Below are 21,855 nucleotides of genomic sequence, written 5' to 3' on the forward strand. Positions count from 1 at the left end.
TCGCAGTTCTTCGGGTCTTAGGTCCTCGTTGATGAAGATTCGTCTACTGCTCGAAAACCCGATGCTACACGCAGAACTCGATGTACATAGAGCAACGAGTAACTTTCACGCAGCGAGCGAAAAGACAAAAGAATTTTCACACAGATTTGTGCACCACCGGATCAGCACATTTTTTGTGTTGATCCAGTCGTGCACAAATATGCGTGAAAATCCCTTGTCTTTTTGCTCGCTGCGTAAAAGTTACTTGTGCGCTGTGTTGTTTCATTTAAGTAGTATGTAACAAGATTCTCTTCTCTCGAATAAGGCACTCCAGTTATGATGAGATTGTTTTGACCAGCCTCCTGTCACCGCAATACTGTCCCACAGGAAAATAACGAGCCAACATCTCTGGTTTTCACTTCCAGCCGCCTCGTTGAACACAATAGTGGCGGCTCGGCGGCTTGGTTCCCCATTGTGGTGAATGATGTGTTGTACCTAATAATTGATTGGAAAATATTGAGCGTGCATTCAGACAGTACTAGAACGGTTGCCAGGCGTTGATGATTGTGATGATTAAATTTCAATGTGTGCGTGTGTTTGTTTCGTTCTGGATGACCGCGCGAGGAAAATGAATGAAAGGGAAAAGCTCGATAGAAGCCAGAAAAAGAAAACGAGATGGTTTGACTGACTGCTGCTCAAGCTGAATGATGGACAGAGTGTGCGTACAGGGGTTTGAATGGATAGAGAGAGAAAGAGTGAAAATTGGAGATGCCGAAAGAGTGTTTGTCATAATCGTGTAGCGTATGAGTGAGCAAAGCGGCGATAGATTTTGGGTTCCGATTTGAAAGATGTGTTTGACTGTTGCGGATTCTGTTGGTGATGTTTCGGATGAACGGACGCGTGTGGAAATTTCTTCGACTTTAGAATTCCGATAGATGGAAGCGTGTGGAAAATTTATTGAATTTAGAGTTCGGGCGAAGAGTATACTACACCCATGACAGCGAAAAGTTTGTAAACAAACATAATTCCAGGAGCAAAAATCAAAAGCGGAGAAACTTTTTTTCACAACCTTTTTTTTTTACCTTTCAAAATCGTTAGTTTAAGCAAAACATGATTTTTTAATTTCGCAACTATTTATTTAAAAATGAAGTCGTAATAGTATCAGCTCGTCTTCGTCACGGAAATAAAGTTTTCATAAAATTTATAATTGTTATTGATATGATCCAGCAACAGTCAATAATCGTTCCTGGATTTTGATGCTGACCTCAAAAACATGGCCGCGTGACAGGAGGCTGGTTTTGACGACGAAATCTCTCCATGGTTCACCTGACAAATTTCGAATAGTTGTCGATCACTGCTCTCAGTGTGTTAGCGGCCTGGACATTCTCTACTCTCATCTTCTTGATATCCGCAGCAGCGTTTGAACAAAATGAGCCCATCTGCAATTTGACAGCAGCCTCGATAGACTCCACATCTACCTGTGTCCGTTGTTGTATATCACCCAGCCTTGACTGTAGCAAAGCTGCAACTCCGAGATTGCCATATCACTCCGATGACTATTGTAAAGATGTTCGTTGGCATAGTATGAACGAACACTCTGATCCGAATCAAGCACTTCGAGAACTACTCGAAAAATGGCGTGGTTTCATAAAATGATAACTTCATGCACAGCTTAATCGGTTTTGGTAGAGATTATTGATGGTGAAAACATATAGATAATACCAGCACTGCGAATGTTTTTACAACCACTGCATGATGTAACGTTGGCAAAGATTTATTCACGTTGATTACAAGTGATTTCAAAAGAAATTGCACCACCACACTAACTCTACGTGCACTTCATTCTATCGCAGTCTTTCCTTGAAACTACTGAACCGATCGGCATGAAATTTTGTATGTGGATATTTTTGGGGCCGGGGAAGGTTCTTAGCTTGGTGTGAGACCTCTTCGGTCTCTGGAACGGGAGGCTCCCATACAGATGACTTTGCGGGGACGTCTCTATGGAACTGTATGTGAAAAAACACCGTAGGCAGGCAGTACGACGTTTGTCGGGACAGCTAGTAATAAATAAAAATGAGGATACGGTGAAAATCGGTGGGGGTGACGGTGCCAAAAAGGTTCATTTGACCCCTTGGTCCTGAATCCTTTCAGGGATGGGACACTGATGTTTATTCCGTGTTCTGGCCCTAGTGCCAAGGCTTAAGCGCCTTCATTCGCTCTCTGAAAATAAATCAAAGCGTTATGGACTCATGACCCCTCAATGATGGCCCATGTTAAGGGCAAGGTACTTGGACTACATATAGTTCAAATCATTCAGAGCACCGCTCCAAAGAACCGCTAAACGGATCAAAATACAAGGTGAGAAGAAAGGGTTCTTCTCATTACGAATCAGAAGAGGAAGCCATTGGACCAACATTCTCATCATAAAATAAACTTTGTGTTGCCTATGCATTAAAACCCAAATCTGTTTGTCTTTTGTGCTTGTTTATTTTTTTTTTTTTATCTGTGTTAACGAGATTTTTATCCCTAGGCTAGTTCATCTCGGGACCCACGCTTTACTTCCCTTCCGAAGGAAGAACTCACATTTTGAGAGTTTGTCGGGAGTGGGATTCGATCCCAGGTCCTCATCGTGATAGTCAAGTGTTCTAACCATCACACCAGGTCCGCTCCATTTTGTGCTTGTTGTTAATGCGAGGTATGCACTTCAAACGGAATCGCTCAAGTAATTTTCGTTCAGTGCATAACTTTTCCGAGACTAGAATGGTCAAGAAATTTAACACAGCAAGCCCCATTTGATTTGACGTTTTGTTTCAGCTCTGTACCTAGCTCCGTACTAGGATCCGGAATAAAGCGACGCTTTATTATTTCTTGAGCGATTCCTTGCCTGAATTTTGGCCATGGAATTTCTTGTGATCAGCGTACTAGCCATAAGCGCTTATTTGTCAATTAGCAACATGTCGTGCCTTCCAATTACAAGTTTTTCCAGTATGTTTCAGACATAGGGCTTCGTGGCCGTGCGGTTAGAGGCGGCAGTCGTCTGGCCGTTACGTAAGCCTCGGAGTGTGGGTTCGATTCCCACTCCAGTCGGTGAAAACTTTTCGTCAAACGAAAAATTCGCCACTGGACCACTGGGTGTTTCGTGTGTTGTCCGTAGTCTCATGTATGTGATTGTTCAGTCTGTGCAACCTCTGGTTGAAGACGGTGTAGTGTCTTTTTTTTTAATCTGGTAAAATGCCAGTAAAATGGGCAATATGTGTCATTGCTTACTTGAGCCTTATACAGGGTGACTGGTAATTCGTGTTACACCCGAAAGGAGGTGAAAGTAGACCATATTTGCAGCAAAAAATTGTTCTACAGGTAGGTCCGGAAATCACTGCTAAGTGAGTTATTCAAAAATTAGTGTTATTAAATTACCCCATCTTTAAACACATCTAACTCAGAAACTATGAACCGTATCATCAATCTTAGCGCATGGATAGAAAGCTTAAAGTTTTGTCTTTTAATGCTCTTTGGACAGGTAAATGATAAAAAGTCATTTAAGTGCAGAAATTTTGACTTTTATGTAAAAAGTGCCTAAAAATGTACCCCCTTTTCACCTTTTTTGATAGTTTACTCGTGAAAAACGTGATAAATGTGAGAAATGTTCTTCTACAAAACATTCATTTTTTGATACGCTACCAAACTGTCCTTTGGAGCAACATTGTATCTTTCATAGTTTTGTCACAATCTTGAATTCAAAATTTTGCGAAATAAATCAATGTTTTTATTGCAATACTGTCTGGCAACCCTACACGTTTGCTTGCTGTTGGTCGTCGTGCGCATGGCAACGAAGTCCAGCGTCGCGGCGGCGGCGTTTGACAGGGGCAACAGTGAACGGCAAATTGCGCGCAATGTTTATGAATCAATCTCAAGGCATCCTTTTCTCTGGGTGAAGATTCAATTCGCCTAGATGCCATGGCATGCATACACCCACACCCACTCACTGGTGGAATTTAGCGAGATCATACCGCTGGGTGGCACCGTTTTAAGGGATATTCAAACCTACGGGCCGGGACTGGGTCCGGGCCGGGGCCGCGGCCGAGACTCGATAGGGCTTTTGTCGCTTCGTTCTCACTGCACACAATGCTCACCGGGCTATAGCGCCTACGCACCAGCAATTTATGTTGCGCGAACGCAAGCACAGTACGAAGCGGTTGTCATTTATTTTTGTTTTTGTTTCTGTGCACTGTCTCCAGTGTGTGTGATGTACATTCATCAAGAACTTTCTTTTGTAATTTCCACAGGAATCTGGGATTCCTCCAGCTTTTTTATGATTTCCCGGAGTGCTTTCTGGGATTCTCCCGTAGTTCTTTCTGGAAAACCTCTAATGAGATTCATCTAGGAGTCCTTCCTGGCATTTCTACAGCTACTCCGTCTGGGTTTTTGTCCTGGAGTTCTACTAAAATTTCTTCTGGGATACTTTCAAGAACTGGTTTGGAATTTTTCTCCAGAAATTCCTCCAGGAGTAGCTTCCCACAGTTTATTTATTTTCAGTTCAACGGGAAGCCCTCCTGAAATTCCTGAGAGTGAGTCCAGGAGCTCCCCAGGCATTCTTCCAGGGCACCCCCAAAAAATACCAAGGGAATTTCTTTAGAATTAGTCCAAGAATTCCTCCAGCATTTGTCGTAGAATCCCCCTAGGATTTTACTGGGAATTTCTCCATTATAACTCTGGAAATTAATGCAGGAGCTGATCAATAAGTTCGCCAGCAATAATGCATGCTTCTCTTCAGGATTTTTCCCTAAAATTACTGAAGCACTCAAGGGATTTCTCCAGAAATTCCTGCATTAATACCACCAGGACTTCCTCAAGGGATTCCTCCAAAAAATCCTCCACGATGTCAACTAAAAATTCTTCCAGTAGTTCTTCCAGGAATAACTCCAGAAATTCATCTCGAAATTCCTACAGGAATTTCTCTTCAGGAATTGTAAAAGGGATTCCATCAGGAATTCTTCCAGGGATTTCACGTAACAATTTTTCAATAAATTGCTCCAAGACTTTCTCTACGAATTCCTGCAAGGATTCATCTAGGAATTCCTCTGACGATTTCTCTAGAAATTTTTCCACGGTGTCCCCCAAGAATTCCTCCAGTGATTCTTTCATAAATTTCTCCAGTAAATGCTCCATAAAATTCTTTAGAGATTCCTCCAGAATTCCTTCCTGAATTTCCTCCAGGAAATCGTCCAGAAACTCCTCCAAGAATTCCCCCAGCAATTCCTCTTCGGTCTCTGGAACGGGAGGCTCCCATACAGATGACTTTGCGGGGACGTCTCTATGGAACTGTATGTGAAAAAACACAGTAGGCAGGCAGTACGACATTTGTCGGGACAGCTAGTAATAAATAAAAATGAGGATACGGTGAAAATCGGTGAAGGTGACGATGCCAAGAAGGTTCATGTCACCCCTTGGTCCTGGATCCTTTCAGGGATGGAACATTGGTATTTATTCTATGTTTCGGCCCTAGCTGCCTAGGCTTGAGCGCCTTCACTCGCTGTTTGAAAACAAATCAAAACGTTATGGACCCATGACCCCTTAATGATGGCCCATCTTAAGGACAAGGGACTTGGAGTACATATAGTTCAAATCATTCAGAGCATCGCTCCAAAGAACCGCTTAACGGATCAAAATACAAGGTGGGAAGAAAGGGTTCTTCTCATTACGAATCAGAAGAGGTAGCCATTAGATCAACACTCTCATCATAAAATAAACTTTGTGTTGCCTATGCATTTAAAAACCAAATCTGTTTGTCTCTTGTGCTCGTGAAATTTGTCAATTAGCAATATTTCGTGCCTTCTAATTGTTCGGCGTTCAGTCAGAGTGGACTACGCGATTTTTCTGGCAGATAAAGATAAGCTGAGGAATTCGTTAAACCTGAATTTTTCAACGCTATTTTGATGTAGATGTGTCATTAAACAAAAGAATAATAATATCTCTGAAAATAATGCTGGAGATTTGAAATTTCAAGTGCTTGCAGGACATTTTCTCGAAATCATTGAAAAAACAGATGGTCCGGTCTGACTTAACGCCGACCAATTACAAATTTTTCCAGTATGTTTCAGTCATACCAGCAAATCTGGTAAAATGGACAATATGTGTCATTGCTTACTTGAGCCTTATATTTTCTTATGAAGATTTGCACAAAGCTAGTTGAAATTAGCTTAGTCACAATCTAGAGGTTTAAATCAGAGTTTGGTGACGTATAAACTTAAAAAAAAATGATTTCACAGTCAACTAGTAATGCATTAGTAGGTCACTCAGCTCAAGTTCATCCGAGATTACTATCTTCTTACCACCCGAAGCCGCGGTTATTCAAAATTCCATAAATTAACTCTTTACTGTCACTATCAACCAGTCATTTTTGTATCACAACGGCCTCCAGATTACGTACGACCGAAACAATCACACCAACTGATAGGTGGTGCTTCACCAAAAAGAGCTATCAGGAAAATCGACCACCATGACAAGAAATTAAAAAAAAAAAACAATTCGCAATCCATTAAACATTTACCTCTGTGGGGGTAATGACAAGGGGTGAGTGAATTAATTTCCCCTTGCTCCGAAGGGGCTCGCGACGGTCGGCGGTCGCCAGGGGGGTCTTCGGTTTGATTGTTTTGATAAAAACTGGGTTAATAGCGAAAGAAGAGTGTTACGCACAAGCACAGCCACCTATTGGGGGTTGTCACATTGGGCGTCGTCGATCAATCATAACAGCTAGAGTGGCTTTAACTTAGAGTGGCGTCAATGTCAAAATTGGAACAGCGGTCATCTGTCAAATCCATACAAATTCCTGTTCCAAACGAGCAGGAGACCTGTCAAAATGGGAACATGACGCCACTCTCCCTTCCAGTCACTCTAATAACAGCCATGGTCGCTCAGCCAGCACGTGTCTGTTAACTACAAGGAACGGGGGGCTACTTTGATCAGCGTGCACTTCTTGCAAACAAAGACAACCACTATAGGTACTGGTTGTGGATGGTCGGTCAACTTTGGACAAACATTCCCGCGGGTCACACGGTTTTTTCACGCTCGACATGGCATGTGTGTGACTCTGCTCTGGCTGACGTAACCAAACCACCCAAACAACCGGCCGAATGGATAAATTGGTCATCATGCGGGGTGCCATAATAAAAAAAAAATGTTGTCACATTCCCTGCTTCTTGAGGTTCACGACGATGACGACAATAAAAATGATGCAGTGATAGGAGAAAGTGGTACATGATGTAGACATGGAGGGGATAATTCACTTATCTCACGAAAATTGATTAGGAATTCCTCTAGAAATTTGTCAGAGAATTTCACTAGAAATTCCTAAGGAAATTGCTCCAGAGATTCCTCTATTATTTCCTCTGCGAATAAGTCTAGAAATGCCTCTGGGAATTCCTCTAAGAATTGTTCTATGATTCCTCCAGGAATTCCTATGGGAATTCCTCCAGGAATTCTTCTGGGAATTCCTCTAGGAATTCCTCTAGAAATTCCTCTAGGAATTCCTCTGGAAATTCCTCTAGGAATTCCTCTACAAATTCCTCTGCGAATTCCTCTGGTAATTCCTCCATGAATTCCTCTGGAAATTCCTCAATGAATTATTCTGGAAATTCCACCAGAAATTCCTCTGGGAATTCACAAGGAATTTCTCTGGGAATTCCACCAGGAATTCCTCTGGGAATTCCACCAGGAATTCGTCTGGAAATTCCACCATGAATTCCTCTGGAAATTCCACCTGAAATTACTAAGGAAATTCCTCCAGGAATTCCTCTGTGAATTCCTAAAGAAATTCCTCTGTGAATTTCTAAAGAAATTCCTCTGTGAATTCCTCCAGAAATTCCTCTGCGGATTCCTCCAGAAATTCCTCTGTGAATTCCTCCAAGAATTCCTCTGGGAATTTCTGGAAAAACCTCTAGGAATTCCTCTGGGAATACCTCTAGTAATTCCTCCAAGAATTCCCAGGAATTTTTCTGAAAATGCCTCCAGGAATTCCTCTGGGAATACCTCTAGGAATTCCTTCGGGAACACCTCTAGGAATTCCTATGGGAATTCCTGTGAGAATTCCTCAGGAAATTTCTACAGGACTTCCTCTGTGAATTCCTCTGGGAATTCCTCCAGGAATACCTCTGGGAATTCCTCCAGGAATGCCTCTGGGAATTCCTCCAGGAATTCCTCTGGGAATTCCTCCAGGAATTCCTCTGGGAATTCCTCCAGGAATTCCTCTGGGAATTCCTCCAGGAATTCCTCTGGGAGTTCCTCCAGGAATTCCTCTGGGAGTTCCTCCAGGAATTCCTCTAGGAATTCCTCCAGGAATTCCTCTAGGAATTCCTCCAGGAATTCCTCTAGGAATTCCTCTAGGAATTCCTCCAGGAACTCCTCTAGGAATTCCTCCAGGAATTCCTCTAGTAATTCCTCCAGGAATTCCTCTAGGAATTCTTCCAGGAATTCCTCTAGAAATTCCTCCAGGAATTCCTCTAGGAATTTCTCCAGGAATTCCTCTAGGAATTCCTCCAGGAATTCCTCTAGGAATTCCTCCAGGAATTCCTCTAGGAATTCCTCCAGGAATTCCTCTGGGAATTCCACCACGAATTCCTCCGGGAATTCCACGACGAATTCTCTGGGAATTCCTCGACGAATTCCTCTGGGAATTCCTCGACGAATTCCTCAGGGAATTCCAAAAATAATTCCTCTAAGAATTCCTCTGGGAATTCCACCAGGAATTCCTGTGGAAATTCCTCCAAGAATTCCTCTAGGAATTCCTGCAAGCATTCCTCTGTGGATTCCTCCAAGAATTCCTCTGGGAATTCCTCCAAGAATTCCTCTGGGAATTCCTCCAAGAATTCCTCCAAGAATTCCTCTGGGAATTTCTCTAGGAATTCCTCTAGAAATTCCTCTGGGAATTCCTCCGGAAATTCCTCTGGGAATTCCACCGGAAATTCCTCTGGGAATTCCTCTGGGAATTCCTCTGGGAATTCCTCTGAAAATTCCACTGGGAATTTCTCTGGGAATTCCTCTGGGAATTCCACCAGGACTTCCTGTGGAAATTCCTCCAAGAATTCCTCTAGGAATTCCTGCAAGCATTCCTCTGTGGATTCCTCCAAGAATTCCTCTGGGAATTCCTCCAAGAATTCCTCTGGGAATTCCTCTGGGAATTTCTCTAGGAATTCCTCGGGAAATTTCACCATGAATTTCTCTGGGATTTCCATCAGGAATTCCTCTGGGATTTCCATCAGAAAATCCTCTGGGAATTCCATTTGGAATTCCTCTGAGAATTCCACCAGGAATTCCTCTGTGAATTCCTCTGGGAATTCCTCCAAGAATTCCCAGGAATTTCTCTGGAAATACCTCTAGGAATTCCTCCAAGAACTTTTCTGAGAATTCCTCCAAGATTTCCCAAGAATTGCTCTGGAAATACCACTAGGAATTCCTCTGGGAATACCTCTAGAAAATCCTCTGGGAATACCTCTAGGAATTCCTCCAAGAATTCCTCTGGGAATTCCTCTAAGAATTCCTCTGGAAAATCCTCCAAAAAATCTTCTTGGAATTTCTCTGGGAATTCCTCCAGGATTACTTCTGGGAATACCTCTAGGAATTCCTCTGAGAATACCTGTAGGAATTCCTCCAAGAATTCCTGTGGGAATTCCTCCAAGAATTCCCAGGAATTTCTCTGAAAATACCTCTAGGAATTGCTCCAAGAACTTCTCTGGGAATGCCTCCAAATTTCCCAAGAATTTCTCTGAAAATACCTCTAGGAATTCCTCTGGGAATACCTCTAGGAATTCCTCTGGGAATACCTCTAGAAATTCCTCTGGGAATACCTCTAGGAATTCCTCCAAGAATTCCTCTGGGAATTCCTCCAAGAATTCCTCTGGGAATTCCTCCAAGAATTCCTCTGGAAAATCCTCCAAAAATTCCTCTTGGAATTTCTCTGGGAATTCCTCCAGGATTTCTTCTGGGAATACCTCTAGGAATTCCTCTGAGAATACCTGTAGGAATTCCTCCAAGAATTCCCAGGAATTTCTCTGGAAATACCTCTAGGAATTCCTCCAAGAACTTCTCTGGGAATTCCTCCAAAATATCCCAAGAATTTCTCTGAAAATACCTCTAGGAATTCCTCTGGGAATACCTCTAGGAATTCCTCTGGGAATACCTCTAGGAATTCCTCCAAGAACTTCTCTGGGAATTCCTCCAAAATTTCCCAAGAATTTCTCCGTAAATATCTCTAGGTATTCCTCTGGGAATACCTCTTGGAATTCCTTTGGGAAAACCTCTAGGAATTCCTCTGAGAATACCTCTAGGAATTCCTCCAAGAATTCCTCTGGGAATTCCTCCAAGAATTCCCAGGAATTTCTCCGTAAATATCTCTAGGAATTCCTCTGGGAATACCTCTTGGAATTCCTTTGGGAATACCTCTAGGAATTCCTGTGGGAAATCCCCTAGGAATTCCTCTGGGAATTCCCCTAGGAATTCCTCTGGGAATTTCTCTTGGAATTCCTCTAAGAATACCTATGGGAATTTCTCTAGGATTTTCTTCGGAAAACTTCTAGGAATTCTTATGGGAATTCCTCTGGGACTTCTTTTGAGAATTTCTCTTGGAATTCCTCAAAAACTTCTTCAAGGAATTCTTCTGGGAATTCCCAGAAGAGTTCATCAGGGAATTTCGCTGGAAGTTCCTCTGGGGAATGACCTACACTTGCATTTTAAACCACCTGCCCCATACAGCTTCTCGTCTCACCTCGTTATCACCTGAAACGGGGTGGGCAACATACCTACCTACATGAATGCATGCATATGTACTCCCATCCCCTATGTGTGATGTCGATGATGACGGTGATAACGTGTGTGCTTTTGGGGCTCCTTTTTTCCATTTCGCTGATTGCACGGTCGGTGGTGTGGTGGCAACTACTGCCTGCAGCAGCAACTGCAATCAGGTTTTGGGGCTCACCAAAAAGAGTTTTTTGGAAAGTTCCGAATCCGAACGATCGCGTGTGTGCTTGCTGTTGTTGCATAATGTTGTGTTGGATTGTGGAATGAGCTCTCGACGGAACACCGTGCAAAGCTCGTGCGCTCTCGTTTGTTTGGGGAACGACTTTTTGGGGTCTACTGCTGCTGATGGCGGGGAAACCACCGAAAAAAAACGAATAAACAAATTACGACTTGTTTTCGGGCGACTTGCATACACTTGCGGTTGGTTGGACCCGGGGGTGATGATGAATATTTGGCTGGTTGGTGAATAAAATAAAATAGCTGGATGGCGGAATTTCGTCTCTGATGACTGGATGTCGGATGAAGTGGAAGTAACAAGTTGTTAGTGGTCGTGGTTGTTGTTGGCTCGATTGAAAGTGAAAAACGCCAACCGGTTTTACGCCAAATGAGTGGCAGTTGGTCGAAATTGCGTATTCATGGTCCTCGAGGTCCGCAGCAGCCCCGTCGAATTTTGGGATTGGAATCCGTTGGCACAGGACCTGTTCCGTTGTTTATGTAATACGAGTTTGTTTGTGATTATGTTTAGGGTGCGATGTCATAAGTTCAAAATGTTAAGTAACGGGTTATTGGATTGACAGTCATATCGACAGTTTATGGTTTATATAATAAATTATATTTACTTTTTGTTATGCTCACAATTATGCAATGACCACTTTTCCAAAACTTCATTAAAATGTAGAAGTTGTAGCTAAATCTAATGAAAAAAATGTCAATTTAGAATCCAGACCAAAGCTTTGAGAATACCGCTTGATGGACTTTTAACAATTTTCTAACATCAACAGAATGTTGAATTCTAGAAAAGAAAACGAAATGAATCCACCGCAGCAAGCAGAACTAACAAAATGTGATTGCGCGTAAGCATAGATCGGAACGATATGCGGAGGTGTTTTGCAGCTCTCTATTGTGCATTGCACAAGACTCCGCCCGTGTCCATTGGGTGTGAATGACAAAACATTATTGCATGGTGGCACTGCACGTGACAGAACAGTACACAGCTGTCGAAGATTTGTTAAACGATAACTACGAAGGTGTACAAGATTGGATTTAGTTGACAACGGTCAAGCAGTTGGACCACCAGTCTGGATGAGGTTGAAAAGCTCTAAACGAGCTGAAAATCAACAATACTGCTGCGAAGGACAGATCCCGGTCGAACTTCGTTAGCGTGGAAGCAAGCAGCTGCATCAATCAATCCACAGAATTCGTGCTGAGATGTGGGAGCATTATTGTCCAACATCTGATTGGATGGCCCACAACCCGATCAGAAAGATATACACCCTTATTCTTGTTTTCGATCGAATCCACTTTCGAACGTAAATCGTTCGCATTCTCGTTTTCGCCAGCAAAATCAAATGGCCTACTGATTCGATCGAACCAAAAACGTTCGAAAGTGGATACGTCCGTAAACAAGAATGAGGGTGATAACAAAAATATAACACGATCATATCAACAATTGACAGCTATATCAGCGTTTGTTAGATATATTTGATGGAATTGGTCTGAATACAAAGTTTTTATTACACTAGAGCTAGGGTAGAAATTTACTTTGTCATGTGCGCTAATTCCCGTCATATCACAAGGAAAATAGGGGAAAACATAATATATTTCAACTTATCTTTGCCAATGGCTCATTAGATGGAATCAAAATGATGTAGACTATCAATAACCAACCTTACCTTACCTTACCGATCAGGCTAAGGCCGGGGTGGCCTCTGCTGTACATAGTAGCCGCCTCCATTCCACTCGGTCCATGGCTGTTTGTCTCCAGTTCCGCACTCTGCGTAGGGTCCGCAGATTGTCCTCCACTTGGTCGACCCACCTAGCTCGCTGCGCTCCACGTCTTCTTGTACCGGTCGGATGACTCTCGAGAGCCATTGTTGTCGGGTTGCTATCCGACACCCTGATGACGTGACCCGCCCACCGTAGCCTCCCAATTTTCGCGGTATGGGCGGTTCTCTTAGCAGCTGATGCAGTATTTCATTCGCCTTCTCCAAGCCCCGTCTTCCATCTGCACTCCGCCGTAGATGGTACGCAACACCTTCCGTTCGAAAACTACAAGGGCGCGTTGGTCCTCTGCACGTAGGGTCCATGTTTCGTGCCCATAGAGTGTCAGGGTAGATGGTAGAGTAGAGGGTTGGGTAAACGGTAGGATTAAGTACAGTATAGAGACAATGGTGAAGGGTTAGAGTGGAGGGTACGGTAGAAGATAGGGCAGAGGGTAGGGATGAGGATTATGATAAAGCGTAGGATGGAGAGTTGGGATAGAGAAGACTGTAAGGTAAAGGGGAGAGAGTAGGATGAAAAAATGAGCTGAGATTTTCACGACATACCTTCAGGAACTCTATCCGCAATTTCTTCAAGCATTCCTTTCAAAAAATATTTCCCAGGACTCCTCCCGAGATTCCTTCAGATGTTCCTTCCGGTATTGCTCTTCAGGGGTTTTGTGCAGGGGTTGCTTTAGAATATCTTAAAAAGATTCTTTTTTCTTTTCGGCAATCCTTCAGGAGTTCGATCTCGAATTCCTTCAAAGATTCCTCCCGAAAAGAAATATTGAAGAATATAGATTTCGGACGAGATTTTTCTCGGGAAATCCACGATTTTTTAGGTATTCGTGCCGCAATACCTGATGGAAATCTTTCAGATTTTTTTCAGGGATTTATTCGATTTTTCCTTCCGGGACTTATTCTATGATTCTTGCAGGAATTCCTGCTCAGCTTCCAGCCGGGACACCTGCCGTGATTCATCTAAGAATTCCACCAGGTATTCTCTACGGTATTCTTCAGAAATAACTTCCTCTGGAAATTCATCTGGGGATTCCTCTGGGAATTCCTCCAGAAAATCTTCTAGGCATTCCTCCGGGTATTCTTCTGGAAATTCCTCTGAAAATTCCTCCGGGGATTCCCCTGTTAATACAGGGGATAGACAAAATGATCGGGACAGGCAAAATTTCCCCTTCTAAGAAAAATTTCAAATAGCTGTAACTTTTCGAAAAGTGCATCGAATATTCTCAATTTTTTACTGTAAGTTGATCAACTATTTGATCAAATTTGGAAAGGATCGAACTATTCTGCACGAAATTATAAAAATTCTAAAAAAGGTATCTCCGGATGCAATGAACCGAATGCAATGAAATTTTGACCATTTATGACTTATATAATGAGCTTTGAAAAGCTTTTGACATAACTTAAAATTCTTAACACGGACGAAAATTATAACGATTAGATTATTTTTCTAAACACCAAATTTTCTTAAATTTCAACATCGTTTCAAAATTCAAAATGCTAAATTATAGTTCATTTAAATTCCCTCTGATTGTCTTGAATACAGATATGTTTTAAAGTACACCGTGTCCAATAAGTTCTCATACAAAATCAAATTGAATTCAATTCACATCTGTAATCAGGTTTTTCAAAGTAAATTTATTTATTGAAAGGCCAACTAACACTGGCCAAATACAGCATATGTTTTGGAATTAACTGTCCTTTATCCATCTCTGCTGATCGCTTATGTGTCGTAAGTCTATTTCAGCTGGCACGCACGCCATGTCAACGATATTTCGTCTCATTTTAAAGAGTAATAGTTTTATGTTGAAATAAATTGGGTTTCTGTCCTCACCATTGCTTATAGCAACTATGACCAGAAGAGAAAAAAATATAAGATTCTGTATTGGTGAAGTACGAAGCCATTTTATTTTGTACAAAATAAAACGTGAATTAAAAAAAAAATGTCCATTTACCTGTTTTAATGAGTTTTGTTGTGTTAAAGAAGCATGACTGCATCTTATCTTGTAGAATTAACTTAATTCACACTATTCTCACATGCTTGTATCCCTATTGTGGTAAATTTCGTCCAAAATTTACGTTTAATGACGTTTATCTTTAATATAACGATCATTTTCAAGGAAACCAGCCCAAGTTGAGCTTACTTGCAAATTTCTTACCATATCATAACTAAAATTGTATTGTTTTAGCCTTAGTATATCCATCTGGTACAATACTTGGGATAAAAACTCAAAATTTTACCTTTTGGACTCTTTTTAGTTACCGTAGAATGAAACAAATTTCGCACATTTTTCTTGCGTGCCGGAGCAAACGGATTTCAGAAAACGGAAGTGTACTGCTAAGCTTGTAAAAACAAATAGAAAATAACATTATTCTAAACCGTATGCTTTATTTAATCAGTATTATGTGGCCCATCAATACATGCATTCATTTTGAAAATATGAATCACAGATGTGAAATAATATTATATTTTGTAAATTTTGTATTTTGTATGAGAACTTATTGGACACGGTGTAAAGTAATAACAACTTTTTCTCTTGTTAATAATTTTAAGTGGAGTCAAACGTTTTTCAAAGCTCATTATATAAGTCATAAATGGACAAAGTTTCATTGCATTTGGTTCATTGAATCCGGAGATATAACAGTTCAAAGTTGGCTATCGGATAATTCTACTTTTTTCTAAAATGCTTATAACTTTGTGCAGAATATCCCAATATTTTCCAAATGGACATTTCAGTCTGTTTTGGTTCGTCGTTGCATCGCGTCGTCGTTCTGTGTGTGTGCTTTTAGAGGAAAAAAATAGTTTTCGTGCGAGTCGGTCGTGTGATGCCAGCAGCGGATGACATTTCAGTCTGTCTTAGTTCGTCGTTGCATCGCGTCGTCGACCTGCGTGCGTGCTCGTCTTCGTACGGGGCGGTTAAGTGTGTTTTTGGAGGCAAAGTGGAAGTGCCTCTTTTTTCATTCGGATCGGCCGCGTCGTCGTCGACAATTTGAATGTGCACATCGTCGTACCCGTGTGTTGTTGTAGCGGTTCAGTGTGATTTCGAGGCCAGTTTGTGGAAGATGCTGCAGCACATACGCACTGGACACTTCGAAGGATGTTTATTGGTGAGCTCGTTCCATTTTATCACAATAATTAATGCTATAGGATGTATAAAATTTTACACTGGGTTTTGTGTATTTATCTAACAAATATTGAAAAGTTCGTCACGTCATGTGTCGGCGCTAGTTCCAAATGCACATTTAGTTGGTAATAAATATTTTTCTTTCATTTTTTGCATGTACACTAAATTTTGAATGGTTCGTCATCTTCGGTGTCGACATTTGTAATATTTTAGCCCAAATGAATAAATGTTTTAACTCAAATAAACGTTGCATGAATTTCTGGAAAAAAGAGAGGGTCGGTAAAAGATAGACGGCGAACCATGCGGTAAGATCTTTCTGATTTATTTATCCCGTGTTATTTTGTTAATACTTGTGAATCGATCGCGTTCAGCATTTTCTCGCGCGGAAACGCAAACTACAGATGCGTCGGTGTTTAGCATTGTGTACTCCTTAGTTGCGAATGAATAACTTATGTAGGGTGAGTTGTGCCTCAACAATAGATCGCGTTCGTCGTCCAAGGTTTAGAAGGGTATTTCTTCGCGAGCGCATTATTAATCGCGAATCAAAACATTACATTCGTTTATCACGTCGAAATCCTCAACACATCTCCATTTCCCCTGTCCAAACTCCTAGTGATTTCTCGTAGTAACGCAGAGAATTCCTCGGTTATTGGCCTAAGCGAGAATCACGTCATCATTTCCTTCCCTATCCTCAATTGACCTGCATTCGGACGCGGCCGGCGCTGGTATTGCTTATTGAAAAGTATTGGGATTGCAGCATTTACACAATGAAGAGAAAGCTAATCCCAAGCATCATCTGTTGGTTCTTTGTGTAAATGCAGTTGTCCTTGCAATAACAGAGGAGCAACCGCGGGCGGTCAATCATGCTCATGCTCATGCTCAATATCCCAATATTTTCCAAATTTGGCCACTGATACGCAACTAGTTGATCAACTTGCAGTAAAAATTTGAGAATATTTGATGCACTTTTCGAAAAGTTACAGCTAATTGGGCATTTTTCGAAAAGTGAAAATTTTGCCTGTCCTGATCATTTTGTCTATCCCCTGTACCTCCAACAGGAATTTCTCTGTAAATTCCTCAAGAAATTCCTTTGCGAATTCCTCTGTGAATTTCTCAAGGAATTCGTTTGGAAATTTCTCTGGGAATTCCTACGGGAAGTCCTCTAGACATTCCTACGGTAATTTCTCTGAGAATTCCTCCAAGAATTTTTCTAGGAATTCCTCTAGGAATTCCTCTGGAAATTTCTCTAGGAAATCCTCTGCGAATTCCTCTAGTTTTTCCTCGGGGAATTCCTCTAGAAAGTCCTCTGAGATTTTTTTTAGGAAGTCCCCTGGGAATATCTCCTAAAACATTTCTCTTTGAATTTCCCTGGGAATTCCTCTGGAAAATACTCTGTGAAATCCTCTGGAAATTCCTTCGGGATTTTCTCTGGGAATTCCTCCGGGAATTTCTCTGGGAATTCCTCTAGGAATTCTTCTAGGAATTCCTCTGGGAATTTCTCTAGGAATTCCTCTGAGAATTCCTCTGGGAATTCCTCTGAGAATTCGTCTGGGAATTCCTCTAGGAATTCTTCTTGGAATTTCTCCGGGTACTCCTCCTCTAGGAATTCTCCTAGGAATTCCTCTTGGAATTCCTCGAGGTATTCCTTTGGATATTCCTCGAGGTATTCCTTTGGATATTCCTCTAGAAATTCATCAGGTAATTTCTCAAGGAATTTCTCCGGGGATTCCTATGTAAACCCTTCCAGGAGTTCCGTTGTAAATTTCTCAAAGAATTCCTCTGGAAATTTCTCTAGGAATTCCTCCAAGAATTCTTCTAGGAATTCCTCTGGGAATTCCTCTAGGAATGTCTCTGGGATTTCCTCTGGGAATTCTCCTCTAGGAATTCCTCTGGGAATTCTTCTAGGAATTCTTCCAGGAATTACTCTAGGAATTCCTCTAGCAATTTCTTTGGGTACTCCTCTAGGAATTCCTCTTGTAATTTCTTTTGGAATTCCTCGAGGAAATCCTTTGGATATTCCTCTAGAAATTCGTCTAGAAATTTCTCAGAAAATTTCTCTAGGAATTCCTCCGAGTATTCATTTGTGAATACCTCCAGGAATTTCTCTGTAAATTTCTCAAAGAATTCCTCTGGAAATTTCTCTGGGAATTCCTCCGGGAATTCTTCTAAGAACTCCTCTGGAAATTCCTCCGGGATTTTCTCTCGGAATTCCTCCGGAAATTTCTTTGGGGAAGAATTCTAAGAATCTAAGAATTTCTCTGGAAATTCCTCTGGGAATTCCTCTAGTAATTCTTCTTGGAATATCTCTGGGTACTCCTCTAGGAATTCCTCTTGGAATTCCTCGAGGAGTTTCTTTAGATATTCCTCTAGAAATTCGGCTAGAAATTCATCAGACAATTTCTCTAGGAATTTCTCCGGGGATTCCTATGTGAATACCTCCAGGAATTCCTCTGTAAATTTCTCAAAGAATTCCTCTGGAAATTTCTCTAGGAATCCCTCCGGGAATTTCTCTCGGAATTCCTCCGTGAATTCTTCTAGATATTCCTCTGGGAATTCCTCTAGTATATATACTAATATTGTTTTAGGCTCTAAACTAAAACTCCGTTAAACAGATGCCATATAGAATATTGCAAGGTTTTAGCACAGACAATCAGACGTATCACTCATAGAAACGGCTTGGCACACGCATTTAACGATCAATTCAAATTTCATTTGTTTTCCGCGATCCTTCCACCAGAGGCGCTAGTGTTTGATTGCTTTGACGTTTACCAGTGTACACGTTGCTGAATGATTCAAACGAGAATTACAGGCAATTTGCGTGTTAGACAAACGTCAAATCGAAATTCATCTTGGCCGACAGGCTTGTCCGCACTGAGCGCATGAAAATTCTGCTCTTTGGATTTACACCATGAAGCACATCATAAATTAGACATCTTTTCATCTTATCAGATAGAAGGATGTTGAAATATTGTAAATGTCATTTCGAACTGTCAAAAAACCGCACCGCAGAGCCACACGGAGCGCGCAAAGAGATTTTCACCCGGGTGAAAACACTCCAGTGAATTTCACTTTAAACGGCCCGTGCGGCGCTGCAGTGCAGTTTTTTGACAGTTCGAAATGACATTTAGAATATTTCAACATCCTTCTATCTGATAAGATGAAAAGATTTCTAATTTATGATGTGCTTGATGGTGTAAATCCAAAGAGCAAAATTTTCATGCGCTCAGTGCGGACAAGCCTGTTGGCCGATAGTGCCTCGCGCGGTTCTACCAACAGGTGACAGTTTGCCCATGAAAAAGACACCGGGCAGAAATGGTTGACGAATTTCCTCCAAGTTACGCCTGTTTGTTTGTGGTTAGATTCACGTCTACACCATAGGGGCGGCACAGCTCTTAGTACCTTAATACTCGCTAATTTTCAAAAACTCTTAATTTGTCCATGTTTTATGCGTCATAAAGCTTCCTTGGGTGGAAACTAACCAAACAAAACTAAGACGACCCAAATCGGACTCTCCGTTCACAAGCTATGCGTGGACCCACGTATGACACTACATTTTTATATATTAGATATAGAAAGATAATGAGCGACCAGACCAGTACGACAAGGCACATGTATACATTCGAAGTTTTCATTTTCCATATATCAGAAAGCCAATACAATTTCTGCTATACTGCTACCTGCCAATTTTTGTATACACAAGGTTTACTTCCATTAGTTGTATAGGACTTATTCAGCACTAGCTGTCCCGGCAAACTTTGTCTTGCCAAGCTGTGGTGGTTTGACAACTGTTGAGGTCATAACGTCACCGCACTCTAAATTGGTTTCATTCCAATCGTGTTGATTTCCTTCCCAGCTCACAAAAATCAGTACTTTATCAATTTTCTTACTTTTCTAGTGTTTTTTCGTAACTTTTTGGACATATAAACACAGCCAACACGAATGCGAACCGAACCGTGCAAGAGTCAAGCTGATCGGTTCATCAGTTCTTGAGTTTTGTTGCCTCAAAGGGACTTCAAACTCATTTTTATATATGTAGATTGTATTTGTATCTGTCAATCTCTGGTTGCGTACAGCGAGAACTATGGTGCGATACCAATTATAAATGTTGGCATCAGTGCTTGAATCTGAGTGAATATCAAAAATACTACCAGTTATCAGCGCCAGCAACCACTACGAAGGAGCACGCAAAGGGTGCGAAGAAAAGCCTAACAAATTGCGGCTGCTGTTCCTCATTGGTCGGATGGCCTGTGAAGCAAACTGACTGATGATCATTTATGCTCCGGCGAGTGTGAAGATGCGGAAATGATTCAGTGGATTGATCTGTTGCTCAAAACTTGTAAAAACAATCATTTTATTGGTATGGGAATGTTGTAAATGATTATATAATCGATTTAATTTGAGTTTATGTCATTTGCACTGCAATAACGGGTCAAATACCAAATATATCCAGTGCCGTATACGCCGGCGAAGAGAAAGATTCAGAGCCCATCCACGCTACTGAACCGTCGTTACTCACTCTCAGTAATACATTTGAATGCTCATGCTCCCACTTGCTTATGAAGCATGTTAGCCAATGAAGGCATATAGCTACCGCGCTGTGTTGGAAAGCATCAGTCAAAGAGGAGCAAATTTTGCTTCGTCTAGAGAAAAATGCTTCATTTTTCAATCACTGTCTGAAATTATTGGGGTATGGGCTTCGGTGGGAGGAATTCTGCTGGGATTTGGATGATAACCTTGTGGAGTTCTAAAAGAAATACTGGTACAAAGCTTCATAGGGAATTTTATGGGACTTTAATGGAGACCCACGAAGTATTCTTTGTAATGAATCTTTTGGCATTCTGGACGAAGGATTTCCTGTTGGGGTTCCGTAGAAGGTCTTATTGAAATTCTTCCAGGGGTTCTACCGGAAAATTTCAATAGGAGTTCGCCGGGGATTCTCATAAAATTTCTCTGAGATTTTAATTAGAAGTTTTGTGTTTTTTTCTATCTGTATTAACGAGATTTTTAACCCTGGGCTAGTTCATCTCGGGCGGTTTTGTGTGCAAGAAATTTCTCGATTAATCCAAAAGTTCCTTCAGGGTTTCCTCCAGAGGTTTTTTCAAAATCTCTACCATGAGTTTTTTTTCGAATCCTTCCAATAATTTCAACCGGGATTTCTCAAGTATTCTTTTCAGGGTTCACTCTGATATTCGTCGAAGGATTCCGCAGGAATTCCTTCCGTGATTATTCCAAGAGTTCCTTCTAGGATTTCTACAGGAATTCATTCAATGATTCTTTCAGAAGTTCCTCCTGTGATTTTTCTAGGAGTTCATTCTTAGATAGATCTTTTAGTGATAACTCCAGGTTTTCTCTGGGTGTTTCTTATACGAATTCTCCTGGAATTTCTTCTGGGACTTCTGCAGCAATTCCTTATGGGATTTATCTAGGAAATCCTTCCTCCAGCAACTTCTTCCGGGATTCCGCCAGGAACTCCTCCTAGGACTCCTCTGAAGAATCTTCACGGGTTCCTCTCAAAGTTTTTTATCTGGGATTTCTCGAGGATTTTTTTTTTAGTTGCTACACCAGGAGTGGCATCTAGAACCACTCCAGAAATTTCACCCGGGATATCTTCTGAGAATTTTTCAGAAGTTCTTTGTGGGATTTTTTTAGGACTTTCAGAATCCTGGAATATAAATCGAGATTCTTCAGGATTTCCAGCTGTATTTCTTGCAGATTATTCTGGAATATTCTTAGATTTTACCCATTGGAATACTCCTGAAGTTTTTTTTTTTAATTCCTTATGGGTAATACGCTGCCCCCACTCGCAAAACAGTCCCATATGAATAGGAAATCCAGCAAAGATGGGACTGTTATGCGAGTGGCGGCAGTACACTAATCGTAAGAAATTTCTTGGCCCATCTCGATGCGTGGAAAATTCAGGCAAGGAATCGCTCAAGAAATAATAAAGCGTCGCTTTATTCCGGATC

The sequence above is a fragment of the Aedes albopictus genome, chromosome 1, assembly GCF_035046485.1.
Source record: "Aedes albopictus strain Foshan chromosome 1, AalbF5, whole genome shotgun sequence".
Lineage (NCBI taxonomy): Eukaryota > Metazoa > Arthropoda > Insecta > Diptera > Culicidae > Aedes > Aedes albopictus.